A 17,704-nucleotide genomic window follows, 5' to 3' on the forward strand; every position below is an offset into this window, starting at 1 on the left:
CGCTCCTAGCCAAATCGTCAATTTTGAGTAGTTTTTTCCTCTATGGACGCATTGCAAATCTTTTGTGAGTTGATACACTGTTTGATATTACTCTCTAGATCAGAGGGTAATATATTATAATTTCCATGAGTATTGGTGTAGGAGTTGCCAAAGTTATTAGAGGAGTTACGAGGAAAAGGCCTAGGAACATAGTTTCCTCTAAAAGCGTTGTTGTTGCCAAAATTATTCCTACCAACAAAATTAATGTCCAAGCTAGCGTTGCTACTCTCAATCAAGGAAGACAAGGGCATATCATTAGGATCTAAATGAGCACTTCTACTAGCAACCAAATTCATTAACTCATCCATCTTAGCACTCAACGAGTTAATTTCTTCTATAGCGTGTACCTTCTTACTAGTAGGTGACCTTTGAGTGTGCCACTGAGAGTAGTTCGTCATGATATTATCTAGGAGTTTTGTGGATTCTCCTAACGTGATTTCCATGAACGTTCCACCGGAGGCGGAGTCCAAGATATTTTTAGAAGCGAAATTCAAGCCAGCGTAGAAGATTTGTATAATCATCCAAATACTCAAGCCATGAGGGGGACAATTTCTAATCATCAATTTCATTCTCTACCAAGATTGTGCAACATGTTCATGATCAATTTGCTTAAAATTCATGGTTTCATTACGGAGAGAGATAATCTTAGCCGGCGGAAAATACTTGGATATGTAAGAATCTTTGCACTTATTCCAAGAATCAATACTATTTTTGGGCAAAGACGAAAACCAAGTTTTTGCTCGATCTCGCAACGTGAAAGGAAAAAGCTTCAATTTAATCACATCATTATCCACATCTTTCTTCTTTTGCATATCACAAAGTTCAATGAAGATATTAAGATGGGATGCATCATCTTCACTAGGAAGGCCGGAGAATTGCTCTTTCATAACAAGATTCAGCAAAGCGGCATTGATTTCGTATGACTCCGCACTAGTGGTGGGAGCAATCAGAGTACTAATAAAATCATTATTATTAGTATTCGAGAAGTCACAAAGTTTGATGTTTTCAGTCATGGTGACTTCAGCAAGCAAGCAAGCACACAAGCGAACAAAGAGCGAGCGAGAAAAAAGGGCGAACGAAAAAGGCAAATATTTTTTTGTAAATTCTTGTTTTTCAGAAGTGGGGAAGAGGAAAAGGAGAGGCAAAAAAGTAAATGCAAGAGATGAGTTTGCGAGACTTACTTGGATGAGTTCTTGACTTGATCCTCCCCGGCAACGGTGCTAGAAATCCTTCTGGTACTTCTCAGACAACATCGCCAGAAATTGACACGTTGACGGAGACTTGCTTGCGTTGGATTTTCCCTTGAAGAGGAAAGGGTGATGCAGCACAGGATCAGTAAGTATTTCCCTCAGTTTGAGAACCAAGGTATCAATCAAGTAGGAGAATCTCGTCAAGTCCAGAGTACCTGCACAAACACAACAAAGCTTGCACCCAACGCTGTAAAGGGGTTGTCAATCCCTTCAAGACTGATTGCAAAGTGAGATCTGAAGGCGGAAAGTGAAACAGTAAAAGAGTAAGGCTGAAAATATGGTGTGAAGTAGACCCGGGGGCCATAGTGTTCACTAGAGGCTTCTCTCAAAATAGCAAATATTACGGTGGGTGAATAAATTACCGTCTAGCAATTGATAGAACCGCGCAAAGTCATGACGATATCTAAGGCAATGATCATACATATAGGCATCACCTCCGAGACAAGTAGACCGATACTTTCTGCATCTACTACTATAACTCCACACATCAACCGCTATCCAGCATGCATCTAGTGTATTGAGTTCATGACGAACAGAGTAACGCCTTAAGCAAGATGACATGATGTAGAGGGATAAACTCAAACCAATGATGAAAACCCCATCTTTTTACCCTTGATGGCAACAACACGATGCGTGCCTCGCTACCCCTTCTATCACTGGGTGAGGTCACTGCACGGTATGAACCCAAAACCAAGCACTTCTCCCATTGCAAGAATCATAGATCAAGCTGGCCAAACAAAACCCACAACTCGAAGAGAAGTACAAGGATATGAAATCATGCATAAGAGAGATCAGAAGAAACTCAAATAAGATTCATAGATAATCTGATCATAAATCCACAATTCATCGGATCTCGACAAACACACCGCAAAAGAAGATTGCATCGGATAGATCTCCATGAAGATCATGGAGAACTTTGTATTGAAGATCCAAGAGAGAGAAGAAGCCATCTAGCTACTAGCTATGGACCCGTAGGTCTATGGTGAACTACTCATGCATCATCGGAGAGGTCATGATGTTGATGAAGAAGCCCTCCGTATCCGAATCCCCCCTCCGACATGGCACCAGAACGTGCCCCAGATGGGATCTTGCGGAGACAGAAGCTTGCGGCGGCGGAAAAGTACTTTCGATGATCTCCTGGTTTTTTCTGGGATTTTAGGGAATATATAGGCGAAAGACCTAGGGCAGAGGTGGCCCAGGGAGCCCACAAGCCTGGGAGGCGCGGGCCCCCTTGGCCGCGGCTAGGGGACTTGTGGGGTCCCTGATGGCCCCCTGCCTTGGTTCTCAAGCTTCCCGATCTTCTTCTGTTTCAGAAAGAATCTTTTTGGAAGTTTTATTCCGTTTGGACTCCGTTTAAAATCCTCCTCTGAAAAGGGTCAAAAACACGGAAAACACAGGAACTGGCACTTGGCACTGAGTTAATAGGTTAGTCCCCAAAAAGATATAAAAGGCATACAAAACATCCAAAGTTTGACAAGATAATAGCATGAAACCATAAAAAATTATAGATACGTTGGAGACATATCAGTGCTATCATCGATATGAAGGAAGGGAATATTAGATTTCAATTTCCTTTAAAGAAGGGCATGGAGAATTTTCCTAGAAATAAAATAAGATTGCCTTATGAATCTATGATGAGGGCTACTTATGGTTTGAGCACCAAAGACGACGATACGTGCTTGTATCGCTTTATGCCTAGCTAAGGGCGTTAAACAATATCGCTTGTTGGGAGGCAACCCAATGAATTTATCTTTTTCTTTCTGTTTTGTTGCGTCCACACCATCATAATTCTGTTATGATTGTGTTTTTTGTGTTTCTTTTTGTGTTTGAGTCAAGCAAAACCTTTATGACTAGTATTGGTGATGGTTGTTTGATCCTGCTGGAAAAAGACAGAAACTTTTCGCTCACTAGATTATTTTTCATTTTTATTCAGAAAGATCTTTTGAGTTGATTCTTTTTGCTGCTGGTTGATATCCCTTTTTCCCAGGCAGTCGTAATTTTTTAGAATTTGTGAGGTACCACAAGTATACAAATTATACATATTGCTACAGACTGGTCTGTTTTTGACAGATTCTGTTTTTGTTGAGTTGGTTGCTTGTTTTGATGAAACTATGGATAGTATCGGGGGGTACTAGCCATGGAAAAGTGAGAATACAGTAATATAACACCAATATAAATAGAAATCAAGTTTCTACAGTACCTAAAGAGGTGGTAGTTTGTTTTCTTGTGCTAATGATATCACGAGTTTCTGTTTAAGTTTTGTGTTGTGAAGTTTTCATGTTTTGGGTGATGTTCTCATGGACAAAGGGATAAAGAGTGGAAAGAGCTCAAGCTTGGGGATTTCCAAGGCATACCAAGCCAAATTCAAGGACAGCAAAAAGCCTAAGCTTGGGAATGCCCCGGGAAGGCATCCCCTCTTTCGTCTTCAATCCATCGGTAACATTACTTGGAGCTATATTTTTATTCACCAGTTGATATGTGTTTTGCTTGGAGCGTCTTGTATCGTAGGAGTCTTTTCTTTTTGTCGTGTCACAATCATCCTTGCTGCACACATTTTGAGAGAGACATGCACTCATCGTGAATTTGCTAGAATGCTCATTGTGCTTCACTTATATCTTTTGAGCTAGATAATTTTGCTCTATGTGCTTCATTTAGATCTTTTAGAGCACGGCGGTGCGTAACTTGGTAGTTGGCTTGTGCTATGAAAGTAGTCCCAAAGGTGATAGGTACCCAAAGAGGATACAGAAACTTCCATCTTCATATGCATTGAGTAGAAAGAGAAGTTCGATTCCTCTCAATTAGTTCTGATACGTGGATTTGGTAATATTAAGAGTTATGTTAGTAGGGTGTTGTGAATCTAGAAATACTTGTGTTGAGGTTAGTGATTCCCGTAACATGCACGTATGGTGGACCGCTATGTTAGAAAGTTGGAGCATAATTTATCTATTGATTGTCATCCTTTGTGTTGCGGTCGGGATCGTGCGATGGTTAACACCTACCAACCCTTCCCCTAGGAGTATGCGTTTAGCACTTTGTTTCGATTACTAATAAAAAAATTCGCAACAAGTATGTGAGTTCTTCATGACTAATGTGAGTCCATGGTGTAGATGCACTTTCACCTTCCACCATTGCTAGCCTCTCTAGTGCCGTGCAATTTTCGCCGGTGCACAAACCCAGCATATGCCTTCCTCAAAATAGCCACCATACCTACCTACTATGGCATTTTCATAGCCATTCCGAGATATATTTCCATGCAACTCCCACCGTTCCGTCTCATGACTTGTGCCGTCACTCTCATTTTGCCATTGCATGATCGTAAGATAGCTAGCGAGATGTTTCAACGTCATACGCCAAGCTAAATCATTGCACACCCCGGTACACTGCCAGAGGCATTTCCAATAGAGTCATCATCGTTTTGAGCTTTGAGCTGTGAGTAAATAAAAGTGTGATGATCATCATTATCACAGCATTGTCCCATGTGAGGAAATAAAAAAAAAGAGGCCAAAGTTGCCCACAATAAAAAAAGAGAAAAAAGAGGCCCAAGAGCCAAAAAAAGAGAGAAAAAGAGAGAAGGGACAATGCTACTGTCTTCTTCCACACTTGTGCTTCATAATAGCACCCTGTTCTTCATGATTGAGAGCCTCTTGTTTTGTCACCACCATATGCTAGTGGTAATTTTCATTATATAACTTGGCTTGTATATTCCAAGGATGGGCTTCCTCAAATTGCCCTAGGTCTTCGTGAGCAAGCAAGTTGGATGCACACCCATAGTTCTCCTTTTGAGCTTTCACATACTTATAGCTCTAGTGCATCCTTTGTATGGCAATCCCTACTCATTCACATTGATATCTATTAAAGGGCATCTCCATTGCCCTTTAATACGTCGAGTCAATGTGACCATCTTCTCCTTTTTGTCTCACAACCACCACCACACTCTATTCCACCTATAGTGCTATATCCATGGCTCACGCTCATGTATTGCGCGATAGTTGAAAAATGTTTGAGAAAGTAAGAGTGCAAAAACAATTACTTGGCCAATACCAAAGTTGTGCATGATTTAAATTAGTTGTGTGAGGACGATGGAGCATAGCCAGACTATATGATTTTGTAGGGATAACATTCTTTGGCCTTGTTATTTCGAAAGTTCCTGATTACCTTGCTAATTTGCTTCAAGTATTATTTTTTTCATGTCAATAGCAAACTATTGTTTTGAATCTTACGGATCTGAACATTCATGTCACATGAAAGAAGTTACAAGGACAACTATGCCAGGTAGCATTCCACATCAAAAATTCTGTCTTTATCACTTCCCTACTCGAGGACGAGCAGGAGTTAAGCTTGGGGATGCTTGATACGTCTCCAACCTATCTATAGGCGCGGCCAGGGGGGCCCGCGCCTAGCAGGCTTGTGGGCCCCCTGTGGCTCATCTGCCCTACCTCTTCCGCCTATAAATTCAGAAAAATTCCAAAACTGACGAGAGATCCACGAAAATACTTTTCCGCCGCCGCAAGCTTCTGTCTCCGCAAGATCCCATCTGGGGCACGTTCTGGTGCCCTGACGGAGGGGGGATTCGGATACGGAGGGCTTATTCATCAACACCATGACCTCTCTGATGATGCATGAGTAGTTCACCATAGACCTTCGGGTCCATAGCTAGTAGCTAGATGGCTTCTTCTCTCTCTTGGATCTTCAATACAAAGTTCTGCATGATCTTCATGGAGATCTATCCGATGTAATCTTCTTTTGTGGTGTGTTTGTCGAGATCCGATGAATTGTGGATTTATGATCAGATTATCTATGAATCTTATTTGAGTTTCTTCCGATCTCTTATATGCATGATTTCATATCCTTGTAATTCTATTCGAGTTGTGGGTTTTGTTTGGCCAACTTGATCTATGATTCTTGCAATGGGAGAAGTTCTTGGTTTTGGGTTCATACCGTGCGGTGTCTCTCCCAGTGAAAGAAGGGGTAGCGAGGCATGCATCATGTTGTTGCCATCAAGGGTATAAAGATGGGATTTTCATCATTGGTTTGCGTTTATCCCTCTACATCATGTCATCTTGCTTAAGGCGTTACTCTGTTCGTCATGAACTCAATACACTAGATGCATGCTGGATAGTAGTCGATGTGTGGATTAATAGTAGTAGATGCAGAAAGTATCGGTATACTTGTCTCGGACATGATACATATATGTATGATCATTGCCTTAGATATCGTCATGACTTTGCGCCGTTCTATCAATTGCTCGACAGTAATTTGTTCACCCACCGTATTATTTGCTATTTTGAGAGAAGCCTCTAGTGAACACTATGGCCCCCGGGTCTACTTCACACCATATTTTCAGCCTTATACTTTTAATTCGTTGCACTTTCCACCTTCAGATCTCACTTTGCAATCAATCTTGAAGGGATTGACAACCCCTTTATAGCGTTGGGTGCAAGCTCTTTTGTGTTTGCGCAGGTACTCTCGACTTGACGCGATTCTCCTACTGGATTGATACCTTGGTTCTCAAACTGAGGGAAATACTTACTGCTCCTGTGCTGCATCACCCTTTCGTCTTCAAGGGAAAAACCAACGCAAGCTCAAGAGGCAGCAGACATCCCCTCTTTCGTCTACAATCTATCAGTAATTTTACTCGGAGCTATATTTTTATTCGTCACATGATATGTGGAAATTCTTGGAGCGTATTTTGTGTTTATTTTTCCTTTTTATTTTATGCACCATGCTGGTATGAGATAGTCATTGGTTGATTTATAGAATGCTCTTTGCACTTCACTTATATCTTTTGAGTATGGCTTTATAGAATGCTTCATGTGCTTCACTTATATCATTTGAAGTTTGGATTGCCTGTTTCCCTACACATAGAAAACCGCCATTTGTAGAATGCTCTTTTGCTTCATTTATATTTGTTAGAGCGGGGCATATCTTTTGTAGAAAGAATTAAACTCTCATGCTTCACTTATACCTATTTAGAGAGTTAACAGGAGTTGGTCATTCACACGGTTAGTCGTAAAAAATCCTACATAGAACTTGTAGATCACTGAATATGATATGTTTGATTCCTTGCAATAGTTTTGCGACATGAAGATGTGATATTAGAGTCATGCTAGTGAGTAATTGTGTATTCGTAGAAATACTTGTGTTAAGGTTAGTGATTCCTGTAGCATGCACGTATGGTGAACCGTTATGTGACGAAGTCGGAGCATGATTTGTTTATTGATTGTCATCCTTTGTGTGGAAGTCGGGATCACGCGATGGTTAACTCCTACCAACCCTTCCCCTAGGAGCATGCGTGTAGTACCTTGTTTCGATGACTAATAGACGTTTGCAATAAGTATGTGAGTTCTTTATGACTAATGTTGAGTCCATAGATTATACACACTGTCACCCTTTCACCATTGCTAGCCTCTCTAGTACCGCGCAACTTTCGCCGGTGCATTACACCCACCATATACCCTTCCTCAAAACAGCCACCATACCTACCTATTATGGCATTTCAATAGCCATTCCGAGATAAATTGCCATGCAACTTCCATCGTTCTGTTTATTATGACATGCACCATCATTGTCATATTGCTTTGCATGATCGTAAGATAGCTAGCAGGATGTTTTCATGGCTTGTCCATTTTTTTATGTCATTGCTACGCTAGATCATTGCACATCCCGGTACACCGCCGGAGGCATTCATATAGAGTCATATTTTGTTCTAAATATCGAGTTGTAAGTAAATAAAAGTGTGATGATCATAATTATTAGAGCATTGTCCCATGTGAGGAAGTAATAAAAGAGGCCAATGAAGCCCAAATAAAAAAAGAGGTCAAAGAAGCCCACCAAAAAAAGAGAGGAAAAAATAATAAAAAAAATGAGAGAAAAAAGAGAAGGGACAATGCTATTATCCTTTACCACACTTGTCCTTCAAAGTAGCACCATGATCTTCATGATAGAGAGTCTCCTATGTTTCCACTTTCATATACTAGTGGGAAATTTTCATTATAGAACTTGGCTTGTATATTCCAATGATGGGCTTCCTGAAATTGCGCTAGGTCTTCGTGAGCAAGTGAGTTGGATGCACACCCACTAGTTTCTTTTTGAGCTTTCATACACTTATAGCTCTTGTGCATCTGTTGCATGGCAATCCCTACTCACTCACATTGATATCTATTGATGGGCATCTCCATAGCCCGTTGATACGCCTAGTTGATGTGAGACTATCTCCTCCTTTTTGTCTTCTCCACAACCACCATATTCTATTCCACCTATAGTGCTATGTCCATGGCTCACGCTCATGTATTGCGTGAAAGTTGAAAAAGTTTGAGAACACTAAAGTATGAAACAATTGCTTGGCTAAAACCGGGGTTGTGCATGATTTGAATACGTTGTGTGGGGAAGATGGAGCATAGCCAAACTATATGATTTTGTAGGGATAACTTTCTTTGGCCATGATATTTTGAGAAGACATGATTGCTTTGTTAGTATTCATGAAATATTATTGTCTTTATGTCAAATGATAGACTATTGCTTCGAATCACTTGTGTTTTACTATTGATGCCATGATTAGATTATATGATCAAGATTATGGTAGGTAGCATTCCACATAAAAAATTATCTTTTTTATCATTTACCTACTCGAGGACGAACATGAATTAAGCTTGGGGATGCTGATACGTCTCCATCGTATCTATAATTTTTGATTGTTTCTTGCCAATATTCTACAACTTTCATATACTTTTGGCAACTTTTTATACTATTTTTGGGACTAACATATTGATCCCGTGCCCAGTGCCAGTTCCTGTTTGTTGCATGTTTTTTGTTTCGCAGATTATCCATACCAAACGAAGTCCAAACGCAATAAAAAACCTATAGGCATTTTTTTGGAATATTCATGATTTTTGGGAAGAAGAATCAACGCGAAACGATGCCCGAGTGGGTCACAAGCCCCCTAGCCACGGCCTGGGGGTGGGGCCGCGCCTGGCAGTCTTGTGACCAATCCCTGATGCAGTTGGGTCTCTTCTTTCGCCGCAAGAAAGATAATATCCGGAAGAAAAACGTGTTAAAATTTCAGCCCAATCGGAGTTACGGATCTCCGGGAATTTAAGATACGGTGAAAGGCAGAATGTGGGAGCGCAGAAACACAAGGACACACAAAGAGAGATCCAATCTCGGAGGGGCTCTCGCCCCTCCGCCGCAATGGAGACCATGTACCAGAGGGGAAACTCTTCTCCCATCTAGGGAGGAGGCCAAGGAAGAAGAAGAAGAAGGGGGGCTCTATCCCCCTCTCTCTTGGAGGCGCCGGAACGCCGCCCGAGACATCATCGTGTGACGGCGATCTACACCAACACCTCCGGCATCTTCACCAACACCTCCATCACCTTACCCCATCTATATTCAGCGGTCCACTCTCCCGCAACCCGCTGTACCCTCTACTTGAACATGGTGCTTTATGCTTCATATTATTATCCACTGATGTGTTTCCATCCTATGATGTCTGAGTAGATTTTTGTTGTCCTATCGGTGATTGATGAATTGCTATGATTGGTTTAATTTGCTTGTGGTTATGTTGCTGTCCTTTGGTGCGCATCATATGAGCACGCGCGTGGATCACACCATAGGGTTAGTAGTATGTTGATAGGACTATGTATTGGAGGGCAAGGGTGACAGAAGCTTCAGCCTAGCATAGAAATTGATGCATACGGGATTGAAGGGGGACCAATATATCTTATTGCTATGGTTGGGTTTTACCTTAATGACGTTAGTAGTTGTGGATGCTTGCTAATAGTTCCAATCATAAGTGCATAGAATTCCAAGTAAGGGATGACATGCTAGCAGTGGCCTCTCCCACATAAAACTTGCTATCGGTTTAGTAACGTAGTCAATTGCCTAGGGACAATTCCGCAACTCCTACCACCACTTTTCCACACTCGTCAAACTAACGTAATTGTTTCTTTATCTAACCAGCCCCTAGTTTTTATTTACTTTTCTTGCAAACCTTTCCTATCACTCCTACAAAGTACTTCTAGTTTCATACTTGTTCTAGGTAAAGCGAACGTAAAGTGTGCGTAGAGTTGTATCAGTGGTCGATAGAACTTGAGGGAATATTTGTCCTACCTTTAGCTCCTCGTTGGGTTCGACACTCTTACTTATCGAGAAAGGCTACAATTGATCCCCTATACTTGTGGGTTATCAGACTACTCAGTTGATAGTGGGTACATACCTAAGCTTAAAGTTCCATCTTCCATATAACTTACAAAATATGTAAGCATTCAATGCAATACATAATTAGCTGCAAGATCGTTCATTTAGAAATAACTGTTTCTCACTTGATCGGGATATAGTTCGTTGACCTTTTCATTTTGAATGAAAATGTAACCCGTGGTGTGACCGATTTGTCCTTGTGTCTATAGAGGTAGCAAAGAAACACTGAAATGGAGAACATCGGTACACTCGTAAAAGCATCTATAACCATGCATTCCAAACCCACCTCAAATGCCCGGGTAAGCTGCGCGTCACTGGCCGGGTAAAAAACCCAATCCATCCAGAGGCATCAAACCAAACCAAAAACGCATGTGTTGTCCGGTGTCCCTCATATCCAACCAAATATAGGGCGGATATGTGGCACGTCCAGATGTGTCCGCCACGTCAGCCCGACCCACCCCGACCTCACAAATATCCCCTCCGATGAGACCCTAGACCACAGTTCGTTTTGTCCACTCAACTTTCTCCCCTCTTCCCAATTTGCCATTTCATCCCTTTTTTTGGATCCATGAGAGATGATCATAGCAGCTCCGGATTCAGCATCGACGAGAAGGACGTCTATGAGGTTGTTCTTCGCATTGGTCTGCGTCGGTCACTCTAGATCGAGGGAGGGGGTTGCAGCGACAGCGGCAGCTCACACAGTCACACACTATCCACCTTCACCCGCCATCGCAATATGGGCCTCGTTGTCGGGGTCTCCCTCTCGATGCGTCTCACTGGTGGGAGCATCACCCTTTCGTCCCCACTCCAAGTACGCAGCCCCCCGCCATCACATCCAACCTACTTCCGCAGGGCGACCACAAGCACCTTTGGGTGCTTGCGCCCTCGCTAGTGCCGGGCCAATTGAGGACACCCGTGTCGGAAGCGCGTTTCGCACGACGCAAGCGGGAATGCGCGAGGGAGGCCCATGGTGGCTGGCGATGCCTCGGCGAGGTGTCGTCTAATAGGGGCACCGGTCTATTCCCGAGGACGCGCTCATTGCGTCCGTCCTCCACCGCTCCCTGACAATGCTGGAGTCGGATGCGTGGCAGCTCCGGCAGAAGAACACCAAAGTGTTTCGGCTTGCTATCGAGCTGTGGGAGTGCGAGGCATCGTGAAGGCAAAGACAAGTAGGCACGCCCAAAAGCAAGAGCGGTTGCTCCAGAGGCTTGCCGAGGTGCACACGTAGGTGTCGGATGACTTCGATGACGGATCAATCTTCGATGACAACGACGATGACCCTCTGGAGGCTGATGGCTAAATCAATGGCCAAAGTAGCACGCCGATCACGACGGGGTGGTGGCAGCGAGGAAATGGTGATTTCCTATGCCCTTCCCGGTTTAATTAAGTTTTTTACCGTTTGTTTGTGCACTATTCAATTGAAACCGCGTGTTTTAGTTGTTCGATGATCATTTATGCTTGAATTATGTCCGATGGAAGTAGATTTGGTGCTACTTCGTTGGTCTTTATTTGTTTATTTTCATATGTGCATGTGTTTCGTGAATACGAGGGACGGGACTTAAGATACACTGATGCACACACACCAAAATGAGGAGTGCTCAGTTAGTGCCCGTGCACGCGCTCGGGTGCGTTTGAGGGGCCGAAGTTGGTGACCCTGGTTGTAGATGCTCTAAGGCCAACTCCAATGGGCGACCCCAAACGGATGTCCAATTTTTCCGGTTTCTATGTGTTTGGGTGAGGCAAAGGGGTGGAGTTCGTAGTTCAAGACACTTGCAAGCGCAGAAAAAATTGCCATTGTTCATGTCTCCCAGCCTTTGTAGTTCATGCTGACACACAAGCTGGCCCAACAATCTTGATAGAGCATCTCATTTTGCTTCTTCTCGAACCAACTTCTTTTCGGTGACATGTTGCTCAAGTCCACGATCATGAAAACTAGTGCCACCTCTTCGGCTTTGGCGTTTGTATTGATGGCCTCGACCTCGAGGTTCTTTATTTGGATGGCCTCCTTGATCTTGGGGTTCCTCCTCTTGAAGACCTCCTTCATTTTGAACTTATTTGTTTGGAGCTCATTGCAAGCCTTCATTTTCTCCTCTTTTTTCTTAATGCTTCCTCTCATCCCTTTCTTCCTTTTGGGTCATCATGCCATACAAAGTTACTTGCAAGGAGAAATATGCCGCATCACACTTCTCGTCCACCTTCGAGTTGGTCTTGTCCATCGGCCTCTTCATTACATCTTCATCCCCATCCACGACCACCAGCCCTCCTTGCTCCGTTTAGAGTGGCATGTTCATCTTTAAACTTGGGTCAATCTTGGATGAGCGTCCAACAATGGCTGAGTGTGAATGTTTGTTCAAATGCCGGTCCGTGGAGTCTTCCAAAGTATGGAATGGATAGACAATCAAAGTGAGGGACACAATGTAATACCGTAGGACACAAAATGCAACAAACATGAACATGGCATAGGCACGAAGAGAATAAGTTCACACCAAGTCGCCCACGCCTAGGTCACTCATGGAATGGGCTTTAACGCTCTCAAGCGTGGTATAAAACTTGTTGCACTATTGTTGTAGAAACCCACATGTCTTTTGGATGGACTTGGTGCATGGGTACTCTCTGTTGGAGATATGACCTAGAGGAAATCATATATGATGATATTTACTACTCCCTTCGTCCCAAAATTCTTGTCTTAGATTTGTTTAGATATGAATGTATCTAGTCAAGTTTTAGTATTTGGATACATTCATTTCTAAACAAAGGTAAGACAAGAATTTTGCGACGGAGGGAGTATGTGTTTATGAATAAAGATAGTCCTTGGATGTTATCAATAATGTATATCAACAAGTACATCACTTGTTTGTGAGACTATGCATTGGATGATGACTTTCCTAAAGGGCCCCTAGTCGAATGGGCTGTGTGGACATGCGTCCAATTAGACTAGCACATGACACGGCGGATGATCCGGTTTCACTAACCATGTAGCATTGTATGCTAGCCGGATAATATGGACTCAGAAAGATGTGGTCGGATTCGAGTCAAGATGAGGTCCGAGTTGGATAGACCCGACTACTAGACACACGATAGGTCATCCGTGAGTCTCTAGTACAACATACATTTTATGTCATAAGACCTAAACTGGCGCATGTACTTCGGATGGTGACATACCTGTTTTTGGCCGACCAAATATTAATCCGTGACTGGGTAGTTACAAGGGTAAGTTTCAGACTTGTCTAGACCCATGTTGTGGGACATGGTCGAGCAAGATCGAATTTCCCCCTCCGACCAGGAGAGATATACTCTGGCCCCTCGGGTGATCCGACCTGGATAAGCATGACCATGTGATAAGGATTATAAGATACTCCGAAGTGTTGTTGGGATTCACCGGAACAATAAAGAGGTCGTGCTGCAACAAGGATGACGATGTCGCCTTGAGCATGACAACATATATCGTGTGCTAAAGGAAACAAAAGTGTGAAGTACAGGTTCACCTAACAAGCTTCATCGTATACCTGGATTCGACACACTTTGCTAGAGGCCACTACCGGCTAGCTGAGCTAGATGTGATCTGACTCGTGACCAAGTGAGAGAGAACCTAAAGGGTCGCACGCTTAAGGGAAGGAATCTACGTGGTCGGATCCAAGGACAATGGTCAGATGTGACCCGAGCTGGACATGGATCGTGACCGAGTAGACTTGTGGGCTTTAGGATTTGTGCGAGGCCCAAGTGTTGAGCCCGCGACGGATGCCTATATATAGTGGAGACGCAAGACACTCATTTGTTGATCACTTCGGTGCCGTCATTAAGGCTTTGCATGTATTGCAAGTAGCCACCTCCACTCACTGCCGACTCTGTGATCGGACCTAACAGTCCGCCGCATTGTGTTCCTCCTGCACGTGCGAATACTATTAGAGGCAATGCACTTGCGCCACTCCGGTGAACCTGTACGTGGGATCCGACGACCGGCTGTTTGAGGGAGATCGGACGGGGAGGAGACAACTCTCGAAGCGCTGCCCCAACTCTACTCCCATTGGACGGTATAGTGTATCTGTAATCCATCTCTGTAGCATGACCCTGGTTGTTCTGTGAGTTGGAAAATTTAATACTGCACCCAATCCACCTAGTGTAGAACCTAACACTTGCAAACTTGTAGGGAAAAAACTTCCTATGTTCATGAAAGGTCGTATGGACTCTACCCCAAAAACGACACCTTTTTGTTTCGCTGGTCTTGGGTTCTTTCCCTATTTCTTTCCAACCGTCGCGAATCAATTTGTCCTTATCTTTGGTGTATGACCCCGTGCAAATGCTTTGCTTTCTCTTCTGTGCATTAGCTCTTTAGGTGAGCTTAACAAAAACAATGGCTACTCCTCCATGTCTGTGCCCTGTTCTTCGTCATCACAATAGATGTCTTCATGCCATCAGTTGCCATGGCCGTTGGGCTCTTCTTCTTGGTTGCCATGGACAAGGTCTAGTTGGGATCAAAGCCTTGCCCTTGGCCCTCGGGGTGGAAGGCTTGGCCATGACCCTCGTAGAAGATGTTCTTCGTGAAAGCACTGAAGTCGGGGTTGTCTTGCGCCGACGTCGGTTAGGGCGTTCCGTCGAACAGGTTGCGGGCATGTGGAAGGTTGGCCTTAGGAATCTCCCACGGCCGCTCCCTTCGCATCTTGGCGGGCGACTAGCAGGAACCACCGGACCCAGGAGTGACGATGAGGTCGATGGCGACCGCGGTGGTTGGGTTGGCCGACGTTATCACGTAGCCGTCCGACCACGTGGATAACTGGGTCGCAACATGCTCGTGCGCCGGATGAACACGACCCGTTTACAGTGTTGTGGAGGAGCCCGACGACTGGCCCTGTGGAGGGCGAATGACCGATGAGCACGTGCTCATCGTGGCCATGGCAGTGATGGAAAGAATCACCGACGCGAGTTGGCTAAACCCTCACCTTAGTAGGGACTGTGATATTGATGTCTATGTAGCCTTCGTGACGAGGGCCTCGTTGCCATCAATGGTGGCCTTGTGTTGCGTGGCGGCAGCCTCGAGGGCGGACTTGGCCGTGACTTTCTTCTCAGCAATTGCGACCCTCTGGCCTCTCCTGTTGGCCGATTCTCGGTTGAGTCGGTTGAGCTCCTCCAGCATGAGCTCGGTTTATTCTTCATCTTGGTGGGACGGGCAGAGGTGGCGACCCAAATGATGATGACGGGTTTTTGTGGCGCCCACCATGGAACGGGAAAGGGTGGGAAGGTGGACAGGGTTTTTGGAAAAAAAAAGGAAAAATTAAGAATATTGTGTCGTCGACGAATGGGCAGGAAGGGTAAAGGCGCTCATCCCACCTGCTTGGACGTTGTCCATTTAAACATAAATACGGTTTAAATTTAAATAAAAAATAAATCATAGACGTAAAAAAACGGACGTCCGTCCATTTGGATTGCACGTTGCATCGTGATTTCTGTCGATTTTGATCGGGGGACGCCAATAGTCCAAAACCCAAGAGCCATGGCGTTGCTACGTGTGATCTCTGATCACAACCCGAGCCTTGGCCAGCACCCAGTAGTAGCAGGCGCTAGGCAGAGCTTATCAGGGCCAACACATGGCTCGTACGGGCGGTACTTATTGGCAGGGACGATTTTAGAGAGGGACAAGGGGGACTAGACCCCTAACAAATTGATTTTTCTATTATAATAATAATTATTGTAGTTAATTTTTTTACTTTATATGATCTTTGTCCCCTTCATGAATAAACTTGCTCCCTATACTTGCATGTTGACTTCGTCTGTGTTGGCTGCTACGTACGTATTCCATTCCACAGGAGTTGTGACGACACCACTCGTGCCCACACGGACGACATCGATCGGCCGTCTCATCAACCCGGGCCCGGGCCGACCGCTCCCACACGCTTCCGATCGAGCCATCGAATACTCAGCGTACGGACGATGTGGCCTTTCACGCTAGGGCGAAGGAGAAAAAGATACCCGGGCCGGGGGCATGGATGGATCGGTGAGAAAAAGATTCCCCCGTGCCGCTGTCGCAACATCCGTGGAGGAGGTCGGCTTTCATTTGGTGCGTCCCACAAGCTGCAAGCACAAGAGTTTATTTATATAGAAATGTTGGCTGTCTAGCTTTTATATTGTCCTCTTTCTTTTCTCCAGAAAAAATATATTATTTGTTGTCTTTCCCACCGGGGAGGGGCATAATTGCCGGTGATCATACCCCCTCCCTTTTATAATGTAGTGCCCGTAGATTTTTTGAAAGTTAAACTTTATAAACGTTGGCTGAGTTTACAGAAAGAAATATGTACGTTTAGAATATCAAATACATATCCTTACATACATCCCAAGACATTTATTCATATTGTATATATTTGATGTTGTTGATATAAATATATTTTTTCTAAACTTGATCAAACTTTATAAAGTTTAACATTTTAGAATATCCATATGCACAAGTTTAACGTTTTAGAATATCCATATGCACTGCGTTATGAAATTTACAGAGTACAACTCTCTCCAATCCAAGTTGATTGGCGCAAGTTTAATATAACTTTTTATAAGTTGAGCCAATTAATTTAAATATAAGGGAGTAGTAGTTTTTCCAACCACATGTGGAAGCAATGCTTGTAAAAAAAACCTAGAAAAGAAAGGAACACCAATGCTTTGATATATTCTAAGTTGTTGGGCCAAAGGCGATGACCCTCTCGTTGATGTCACTTTGAGCAACTTCGACTTGTTAAAATTCTCATGATCTGCTCCTTTCAGACATTCAACATGATAAAAGTGGGTGACGCGTAGTAGCCAACGGGTTCACGTGTGTGACAAAGTCACGTACACAATGTCGTTCGGGTAAATTATAAGAGAAATGAAGTGGAGGAAGAAAGAAAATGATGTGCTAAGAGTATCTACAACGGGACCTTTCATATTCGTTTTAAACGTTCGGACAGTCCGTCCGGTCAATGGCCGATCACAAAAACGTGACCCAACCGGACCTTTCAAACCTGTCATCATAACTCCCGCACCAAAACCAGGACAACGCAGTCTGCACCTCCGCTGCGCCATCTCCTTCCGCCGCCGACCGCTCCTCCACGCCAGCAGCGATGGGTGCTATTTCTCTCTTTACCGATGAGGGAGTCCGGGATTAAGGGGTCCTCGAGCCGCTGACCTACTCTACGGGCCGGACTCATAGGCCATTCTATGACTATCATTGAAGGGCCGAACTACAAGACGATGTCGTGTTC

The sequence above is a fragment of the Hordeum vulgare genome, chromosome 3H (genome assembly GCF_904849725.1).
Source record: "Hordeum vulgare subsp. vulgare chromosome 3H, MorexV3_pseudomolecules_assembly, whole genome shotgun sequence".
In the NCBI taxonomy this organism is placed as follows: domain Eukaryota; kingdom Viridiplantae; phylum Streptophyta; class Magnoliopsida; order Poales; family Poaceae; genus Hordeum; species Hordeum vulgare.